General features: G+C 36.3%; 1 pseudogene; it reads right to left on the bottom strand.

The window, feature by feature from the left end:
- Positions 1–282: 282 nt before the first annotated feature.
- LOC141489328 (angio-associated migratory cell protein pseudogene) lies at positions 283–1,548 on the bottom strand (annotated as a pseudogene).
- Between the last annotated feature and the right edge of the window lie 8,589 nt (positions 1,549–10,137).

Genomic DNA, 10,137 nt, shown 5'->3' with positions numbered 1-10,137 from the left:
TCTAACAACCCACTCCTCATCTCCCACAACCATCAAATGAATCAGAGACAAAAGAAAGACCATAAGTGGAAGGTGAGCAGAGCAGAGCTGAACCCCCCCTCTGAAAGGTCAACATGAGAAAGAAGGGGGCAGTGTCTATGTGAAGAAAGGTGGGAGGCAACAGCTTTGAAGAGATGAAGTCAAGAGGTAGAACTCCCCGGCAGCCCCTGGGTGGGGGGGAGCCAGCCCCCCTCCATCTTCCCCTCTCCCTAGAAAACAAGAGCCCAGAGTCAGGAGCCTCCTCTAACTGTTGGGTCTCTGGACACAGAACACTTTGGCTTTGTGGTCTCCAGACGTGGTCACCACCAGGGAGGCATCACTCAGCAGTAAGGCCCCGGTAGTCACTAAGCAAGTGCCTAGTACGCGCATCCCAGAGACTGACGGCTCAATCGAGGCTGCAGGTGTACACCACAGCCGGCCCCTCCTCCCACAGCAGCTGTACGATGCCGGACTGGTGATGGCACCAGTTTCTCAAGCTCTGCTTAGACAGGTCATAAATGGCCAAGGTCCCATCAAGGTAGCCAACAGCAGCCAGCGGCATCACATTGCAAAAGCCCAAGGACTCCACTGAGTTGGATTCGCTTTCTTCATCCTCCCTAGGGTTAGGCTGTGGACCCACAGTCTCTGGTCTGAAAACAGCAACCACCTTGCCGGTGGCGGTGTTGACCAGCTTGGCCTGACAGTCCACGGAACCGATAAGAATGAGGCTCCCATCCAGATTGGTAGCCACACATGTCAGTGGGCCCTGGTGACCTTCATCTCCTTTGAGCACGTGGACGGGGCTAGCCTGCTTCAGGTCCCAGATCCGGACCGTGCCATCCTCATATCCAACCACGGCTTTTCTCCCGTCTGGCAGGATCCGGCTGCAGGTGGCCGGGCAGCTGGGCCCCTGGAAGGTCTTGCAGTCGCCCCTGGGGACCTTCCACATCCAGGTGTTGCCGTTGGCCGTGCCCGCCAGAAGGACGGGGGCATGGGGGTGCCACTCCATCCACTGCAGGTCGCCCGCCTCGAAGGACCAGACCTCCTGCTGGGTGTCCAGGCTCCAGGCCTTGATGAGGACGTTCATGTCGCCCGTGGCCACCAGGGCCATGTCGTGGCTGAAGCCGGAGCAGGTGACGGAGTCCTTGTGGCCGTGGCACTCCAGGAGCGGTTTGTCTTTGCTGAGGCGCCACACGAAGGCCTTGTTGTCCTTGCTGCCTGTCACGGCCAGCTCGTTGGTCCGGGGGTCCAGTCCCACGCAGAACACGGAGGCTGAGTGCTGGGTGAAGGTCACTTCACTGTCGTGGGGGCCGTCCGTGCCCCCCCCAGGCCTCCACCCCCACCCACTCTGGCTCCTCCTCCTCCTCCTCCTTCTCGAAGTCCACTCCCTCCATCTCCTGCGCCAGCTGATGGGGGTCCGGGGGGGCCACCCCAGCTCCACCACCTCAATGATCTCCTGGTCGCCGTGGAAGTGCAAGGACTCGGGGAAGGCCGGCCCGTCCTCGGCCCGGGGTTGGGCTCAGGCTCCATGAGGCCTCCACACCAGGGCCCCGACGCCGCCCCCAGTTTGATTTTTATGATGTTTTCTATCTCCTTCAGTCATAATCTGCTTCTCTTTCCATACATCTGGGCAATGAACTATTTCTTGTTCTACTGAGTAACTCATAATATTACTTTTTTGTCTTAATCCTGAACCCATTTCAAACTTATCTTCAATAGGGTGTGAGATGGTGGTCTAATCTAATTTCTGCCATACTATCTTCTAGTTTTCCCATCAGTTTTTATCAAAGCATGAGTTTTTAATCGAGATGATGAAATCATTAGATTTATCAGACAGCAAATTACTATAATCATTTTCTGCAGTCTCTTTTGTAACTAATCTATTCTACTTATCCACCACTCTATTTCTTAGACAGTACCAAACAGTTTTGATGTTTGATGTTTTATAATATAATTTTAGATCTAGTATGGCTAGGTCTGCTTCTTTTGCTTTTATTTTTCTTTAATTCCCTTGATATTGTAGATCTTTTGTTCCTTCATATGAATAGTAACTACTATTTTTTTCTAGCTTACCAAAGTAATTTTTTGGAGTTTAGTTGGTTTTGCATGAAATAAGTAATCTAATTTATGAAGAATTTTCATTCTTATTATAATAATTTGGCCTACCCATGAGCAAGTTGCCCAGTTTTCATATCTGATTCTATTCGTGTGAAAAGTATTTTCAAGTGGTTTCCTTAAAATTTCTGATTCAACATTGGCAGGTAACATACTCCCAAGTATTTTATGCTATCTGAAGTTATTTTAAATAGGAATACTTTCTGGTTCATACTATCACACACCACACACACACACACACACACACACACACACACACACACGCACACATAAATATAAAGCTTATTATATATATGCATATATAAATAGAGAGAGAGAGAGAGAGAGAGAGAGAGAGAGAGAGAGAGGGAGAGAGAGAAATACTGAGGATTTAACTGTGTTTATTTTATATCCAGCTACTTTGTTAAAATTGCTAATTGTTTCCAGTAGATTTTTAGAGGATTTCTAGGTACTCTAGTTATAAAATCATATCATCTGCAATGAGTGAGCGTTTTACTTTTTCATTATGAATTTTGATTCCTTCAATTTATTTTTCTTCTTATATCTAAAGCTAACATGAATAATACAATATTGAATAATCCTTGTTTGACCTCTAATCTTATTGGAAATGTTTATAGCTTAGCCACATCATATATAAGGCTTGTTGATAGTTTTAGCTAAATACTGCATATTATTTTAAGAAACATTACATTTATTCTTATGCCCTCTAACTTTTTTTTAGGTTTTTTGCAAGGCAAATGGGATTAAGTGGCTTGCCCAAGGCCACACAGCTAGGTAACTCTTAAGTGTCTGAGACCAGATTTGAACCCAGCTATTACTGACTCCAAGGCATGTGCTTTATCCACTATGCCTCCTAGCCACCCCAACCCTCTAACATTTCTAATGGGAAATGATGCTGTATTTTGTCAAAAACTTTTCTCCGCATATGTGGAGATAATCATGTTTTCTTTTCTTTGTTATTGAAAAGGTCAATTATACTGATAGTTTTCTAATATTGAACCAACCCTTCATTCCTGTTTAAATTTGACTTGTTTATAGAGTATTATCCTAATGATAAATTGCTGTAATCAATTATCTAATTATCTATTTGAGATTTTGTATCTTTATTCATTAGAGAAATTGGACTTTAATTTTCTTTCTCTGTTTTGACTCTTCCTGCTTTAGGTATCATCATGGCATTGATGTTTTAGAAGGAATTTGGCAGAAGTCCTTTACCTATTTTTTCCAAAAAGTTTATATAGAATTGGAAACAATTGTTCCTTAAATGTTTGGTAGAATTCAATTGGTAATGTATGTGGTACTGGAAATTTTTCTTTAAGAGTTCATTGGTGACTTGAAGAATATCTTTTTCTGAGAAAGGGTAATTAAAGTATTTAAGTTCCTCTTCTTTTAATCCAGGCAGTTTATATTTTTGTAAATATTCATTCAATTAGCTTATATTGTCAAATTTATTAGCATACATTTGGACAAAATTGCTCCAAATTATTACTTTAATTTCTTTCTCATTGGTGGTGAGTTCAACTTTTTCATTTTTGAAATTAGTAATTTGTTTTTTTCTTCTTTTTTAATCAAATTAACAAAAATTTTATCTATTTTATTGGTGTATATATGAAACCAACTCAAATTCATTTATTAGTTTGATAGTTTTCTTACTTTAGTTTTATTAATTTCACTTTTAATTTTCAGGATTTCCAATTTTATATTTATTTGGAGATTTTAAAATTTATTCTTTCTCTTAATTTTTTTAGGTGCATGTTCAATTCATTCAACTCTTCTTTTTCTATTTCATTCCAGTAAGCATTTAGAGATACAATATTTCCCCTAATAACTGCTGTGGTTGCATCCCATCAATTTTGTTATGCTGTTTCATTTTGTCATTGTCTCAAATGAAATCATTAATTATTTCTATGATTTGCTGTTTGTTCCACTCATTCTTTTAAATTAGGTTATTTAATTTATAAATGATTTTAGTTCTAACTCTCTGTGGCCCTTTATTGAATGTGATTTTTCTTGTATCACAATCTGAAAAAAGATACATCCAATATTTCTGCCTTTCAGTATTTTATTATGAGATTTTTTTATACCCTAATACATGGTCAGTTTTTATGTAGGTACCATGTACCATAGAATTAAAAGTATATTTCTTTCTATCCCCATTCAATTTTCACCACAGGTATATCATATCTAAGTTTTCTAATTTAGTATTTATTCACCTCCTTCACTTCCTACTTGCTTATTTTATGGTTAGATTTATCCAGTTCTGAGACAGGGAAGTTGATGTCCCCATTGACAGTGCTTTCCTGTAACTCATTTAACTTCTCTAAGAATTTGGATACTATACTGCTTGATGCATACATGTTTAGTATTGAAATTTATTCATATTCTATGGTATCTTTTAAGAGGTTGTAGTTTCCTTTCTTAACCATTTTAATGAGACTGATTTTTGTCTGAAATAAGGATTGCTACTCCTTTTTTTTACTTCAGTTGAAATGTAGCATATTTTGCTCCAGCCTTTTACTTTTATTCTGTGTGTATCTTTCTGTTTCAATTTGATTCTTGTGAGCAGAATATTGTGAAATTCTGGATTTTAATCCACTCTGCTATCCACTTCCATATCATGGGTGATTTCATACCATTGACATTCACTGCATAATTACTAACTCTTCATTGCCTCCTATTTTATCTTCTATCCATTTGTATTTTCCCCTTCTTTCACTTTATCCCTCTTCCCCAATATTTTTCTTCTGAATACCATCTCTAGGAATTGTTTCTACCTTCTGCCTACTACCCTCCCTTTTCTTTCCCATTTTCCTTTTCCCTTTTTCTTTCCCTCCCTTCTTTCATTCCCTCCTCTCTCCCTCTTTCCCTTCCTAGTGCATGAAAGGTAAGATAAATTTCTAAACTCAATTGAATGTGTGTGTGTATGTTTGTGTGTGTGTGTGTGTGTGTGTGTGTGTGTATGTGTGTGTGTGTGTGTGTGTGTTAATCTCTTTTTGAGTCAAATACTAGAAGATTAAGATTCAGGTGGTTCATACCTCCTCCCTTCAATCACACTATCGCAACATATCCTTTGCAAATCTTCATGTAATGTAATTTACCTCATTCAACATCCTCCTACCTTCCTTCTCTTTTCAATTCCCCCATTTTTAATGCAATTTGTTAAAATTTATGCCATCAAAATCATGGGCATATCATGAATCTTCCTTTCTTCAGTCTATGTATATTCCCTTTAACAGAACTATGATTCTCAAGAGTTATGAGAATCTTCCTCCCAGATAGGGAGGATAGTAGTCCTTTTCTTCCAGTTTACCTTTTCATGTATCTCTTGAGGCTTCTTTTTGAAGCTCAAATTTTCTGTTTGGCTCTATTCATCATGAAAGTTTGAAAGTTACCTATTTTTTTAAAATGTACATCTTTTCCCTGAAAAAGAAAGTCCATTTTTTTCTGAAAAGTTGTAATCCAATTTCCCTTGCTTTCCAGAATGTGCTATCCCAGATCCTTGAATCCTTTAATGTTGATGCAGTCATGTCCTGTATAATCCTGATTGTGATTCCTTGGTATTTGATTTGCTTCTTTCTGTCCACTTGTAGTATTTTCTCCTTGATCTGATAATTCTGCAGTTTGGCCACAATATTCCTTGGTGTTTTTATTTTGGAGTCCCTTTCAGGATGGGATTGCTGTATTCTTTCAAAGATTAATAGAATTAACTTAGTTATTCTAGAGTATGGTGAAATTTACTTTCTTTCCATTCTCTCTCTCTCTCTCTCTCTCTCTCTCTCTCTCTCTCTCTCTCTTTCTCTCTCTCCCTCTCTCTTTTTCACAATCTGTCTCTCCCTCACACAATGCATGCATACAAACACATAGAGACTCACATGCTACTATAAATATAGAGCTTTTCTTTTTAATTCAATTTACTCTTTCTGGCAATGACATTTCTAGGTCAAGTAGTGCTCCTTTCACCCTCTACACACTATTCTTCCTGGTTTTCTTCAATTCTCAGCTAAAATTCTACTTTCTTCAATAAATACTTTCTAAAATCTTTTAATGCTAGTACTTTCTCTCTGTGAATTATCTTCCATTTATCCTGTATGTGTCATATAAAATCATAAGCTGCTTGAGAACACATAATGTCTTTTGTTTCTCTTTACTTCCCCTATCTCTGGAACTTAGCACCTAGTGTCTGGCACTTAGCAAAAGTTTAATAAATGCTGGTTGTCTCATTGGATATATTTGTAACCAGGGAAAGAGGAGACAAATGAGGAAGAGTTGTATATAAGAGCAAACAAATATACTCTGTGGAGATAAAATTGCCTTCAAGTAGATTAAAATATATAAATGATAAAATTATTTATTATCTTTATAGAGAAAGGGAAAATTAACTTAGTATTAAAGTTGTCAGGAGAATGGCTTAATAAGACTTCCCTGTGTTCATTGCAGTTCTTATCTCTAATTCAGATCTCAATTCAAATCTTTTGTTTCATGACACAAATAGTGATATGTAAAAAAGTAGAAAGAAATTGTTTTGTTTTGACCTTTTGATGTTCCTTTTACAAGATATTCACTTGCACTATCTTATTTATAGCTTCAGTAGCTTATAACTGAAAAGTGTGGCATCAAAATACAAAACATGTAAGCACTTCAAAAGCACAGTTTCTGTGAAGCATGATATATTCATAATCTTTCACAAATTAAATTCTAAAGGTTAGAGAGAGTTCTGAACAGGGAGTATTAACAGGTAAGAGGAAACCTGAGCCCTAAGGGAACTCCAAGTATCTTCCTGTATTGTGATATAATAACCTAGTTTTCGTTTTCATGCTCTTCTCATTTTGAACCCATGGATAAAAAGTATATGGATTTAAAGTAACATTTGCAAAGTTCTATGTAAGAAAAGGCCAGCAGGTTGTCGTCTGAGTTGTAGACCTACCTATGTTTCAAAAAAGCAACAGGGAATAAGTCTATAGAAAGTCATTACTTCTCAAATAAAGGAATTTAAAGCAGTTTTTACTTCAAGAGAATATAAAGCTAATAAATTAAACCCAGAGTCAGTTCCAAAGAAATAAAGTTGGAAGCAACAGAGCAAAATCTAATATTACTAGGGTATGGGGAGAAAGGTCCTAATGTGTCTCCAATAACACTATAATAAAAACAATAGAATTTGAAATAAAACAAATTAATTAAAAAGGATGCTGGCTGCAAATTCTTCCAGAGAGTTCATTCATGTTCATTGGAACTTATATCAGTGATAGTCATATTCTACTGAGAAAGATATAATTTATTAGTAGAATAGCAGAATTAAAAAAGAGAGAGACAATTGAAGTCAGAAGACATGAGTCTTCAGTCTTAGGTTATTTACTACTCCCCAGTTGCAATGAAATTTACCAACATTTATTAATCACATTGTATGTGCTAAGGTTTGGATCTATGACTACCTTGATATAAGGAATTCCCAACTTAAAAAAAAAGTTGTTAACTTTGTTGGTTCCAAGACCAGGTTCACTATAGATCACTTTTTTTTCTGACATTATAGATAGAAAGACAAAATTAGAAATTCCTAATCAAGTTTATATTCTATGGATACTTTGAATGTTAGAATGTAACTCAATTCTGAACTGTCATTATTATCCTCTCTTAACTGGGGATAGAAGAAATAATGAAGTAGTTCTTAAACTCTCATTTCAACTTTCTTTTGGTTATCTTTTAGCAGAGGAAGACTCTCAGAATATTGGATGAATTCTCAAAAGAAGATCTGCAAATAGAAACTGATAAATATCATGCAAATGAAAATGCATTAAATAGATTTCAATCTGCTCTAGTGGAAGGAGTACTCAATTTTATGGATCCATCAATTATAACTATCATTTTTGATGAACCAAATTTATTATGAACACTAAAGAGTAGTAGAATTTAGAGATTAGAATTTGACTTTCTCTTTTGCCCTGAAATCCATTAATGAAAGATGGTCCAGAACAATGTAATGTATCAAAAATAGGCAGAAAAGGGGAAATGAAATGTTATTATGAGTACAAATGCTGTATTCCGAGAGACATAGAACATATTATTGTTTTCAATATCAACCAATTTCATTATCTTGCATGAAATAAATAAATGGATGGGAAAAAATAAAGTCCCTGTAATGCAATGATAAGCTCTAATATTTTTATAATGCTTCTAAGTTTGCAAAGGGCTTTATGAATACCCTTTCTTTATCCTCACTACAGCCCTCTGAGATATGTGCTGTTATTTTCATTGAATGAATAAGGAAAATGAGTAAAACAGAATTTAAGTGTACACATGAATGAACACATACATATGTACATATATGTGTATATGTATAATGCTCATGGATATTATATTTACATTTATATGTACAAACACATATAATTCTATATCTATAAAATTAGCTCTATAAATAATTGTTCTTGAAAAGATTGAAATCTAAAATAATAGTCAACAATTTTAGGGCAATGGTGGTTTTGATTTCCAGAAAGGGTGATGAAAAGAACCATAGGAGTAGAATATTTATCTACTCTTTACAGTAACAATGGCAATATTGGTTTAAATATGGTTCTAGAGTTGAAAAATATTTGGAGTTGTTGAAAGTTAGAGAGGGTGCAAATATACTAGTAGACAATGAGCTGAAGGAATGTATGTTAATGCAAGGCTAGGACTAACTCAATTAGGTAGGCTAATTGAAACTTTTACTATCAATTCATTTACAAACTTCTTGATGTTAAGTTGAGTACCTTAACTTCTTTGCATCTTAGTTTCCACATATGGTAGAATGAAGGTGAATGGTGGAAGTGCTGAGTGATATGTAAGTTATAATAAGTATCTATTCTTGCTCTGAAATTCTATTAGTTATCATTTTTTTTAAATTCTGAGCCTGAAAATGGCTATGAGATCGTTTTTATAAATATGTCAGTCTTGACTTAAAGTGTTTGACCATAGTGTCTTTAGTGGTTGAATGGAAACAAAGAAGTTACCTCATAGAAGATAAAAATCAATGATTTTGAATGTTTTATCTGGAGCATAACCATGGAGAAACAGCTAACAGATGACATAGTGTTCTGGAGATAAGACTACAATTTTTCCTACATTTATCTTTTGGCTATTAAATATGAAGAGTACCATGAGTAAAATAATATTAAATTTACTTAGCACCAATGTATGTTAAGCTTTATTGCACGGTGCAATAAATGAAACCAACCTGTCCTTCTTGAAATTGATATTATGAGCAATGTACTATAAATTTATTTTTTAACATTAAATCAACCCTACTTTGTTTTCATTACCTAAATAATGCTTTATTTGTTCTTAATGACACACACTTCCTTGCTTTTATAAATTTTGGTATTTTTCATGAATTTTACAAATGATAGTTCTTTCCTTTAAAAACTAGGACAAATCAAAGGCATTCTTTAGGCAGTCACAAAGCATAAAAATTAAACCTGGAAAAACATTCAGTTATTTCTGTGAGTACAATTACAGGCAAAAATGTGAAAGTCACATGAAGTTGAAATCCAGATTTTAGGATAAATTTCTATTTTTTTTCCCAGTGTTGCTTCTGTTAGGTGAAGTGTGCAAAGGCTGTTTAAGAGCATGTTTATTTTAAGAAACTACTTTGATATACAAGCCAGAAACTAGAAAAACTTTTGCATACTGATCAATCAGAAGCTGGCAAAGCTGGCATATAAATCTTGCTCTTATGAAAAGATATATTCACTTCTGGCCAAGATGGCAGAGAGAAGACAGGCACAGTTCTAAAGTCTCCTCATCTTTCCCCATCTATGATATGAATCAAACCTCTTAACAGAAATCTGATCCACAAAACCCAGAAAGAAAAGAAAAGCCAGGACAAAGAATATCTATTTGCCTTCCACAGCTGTGGGTGAGCCCAGGTGCAGAGGGCAGATCAGTTATGGATCAGACTGATTAGCAGTGGGTGTCCCAGGGGCCAGAGCATCCTAAGCCAGACCTGCTTGATGAGCGGGGCTAGAGCCTGGT

The sequence above is a fragment of the Macrotis lagotis genome, chromosome 5 (assembly GCF_037893015.1).
Source record: "Macrotis lagotis isolate mMagLag1 chromosome 5, bilby.v1.9.chrom.fasta, whole genome shotgun sequence".
In the NCBI taxonomy this organism is placed as follows: Eukaryota; Metazoa; Chordata; class Mammalia; order Peramelemorphia; family Peramelidae; genus Macrotis; species Macrotis lagotis.
The sequence above is the reverse complement of the archived record's forward strand: the minus strand, read 5'-3'. Positions and strand labels throughout refer to the sequence as shown.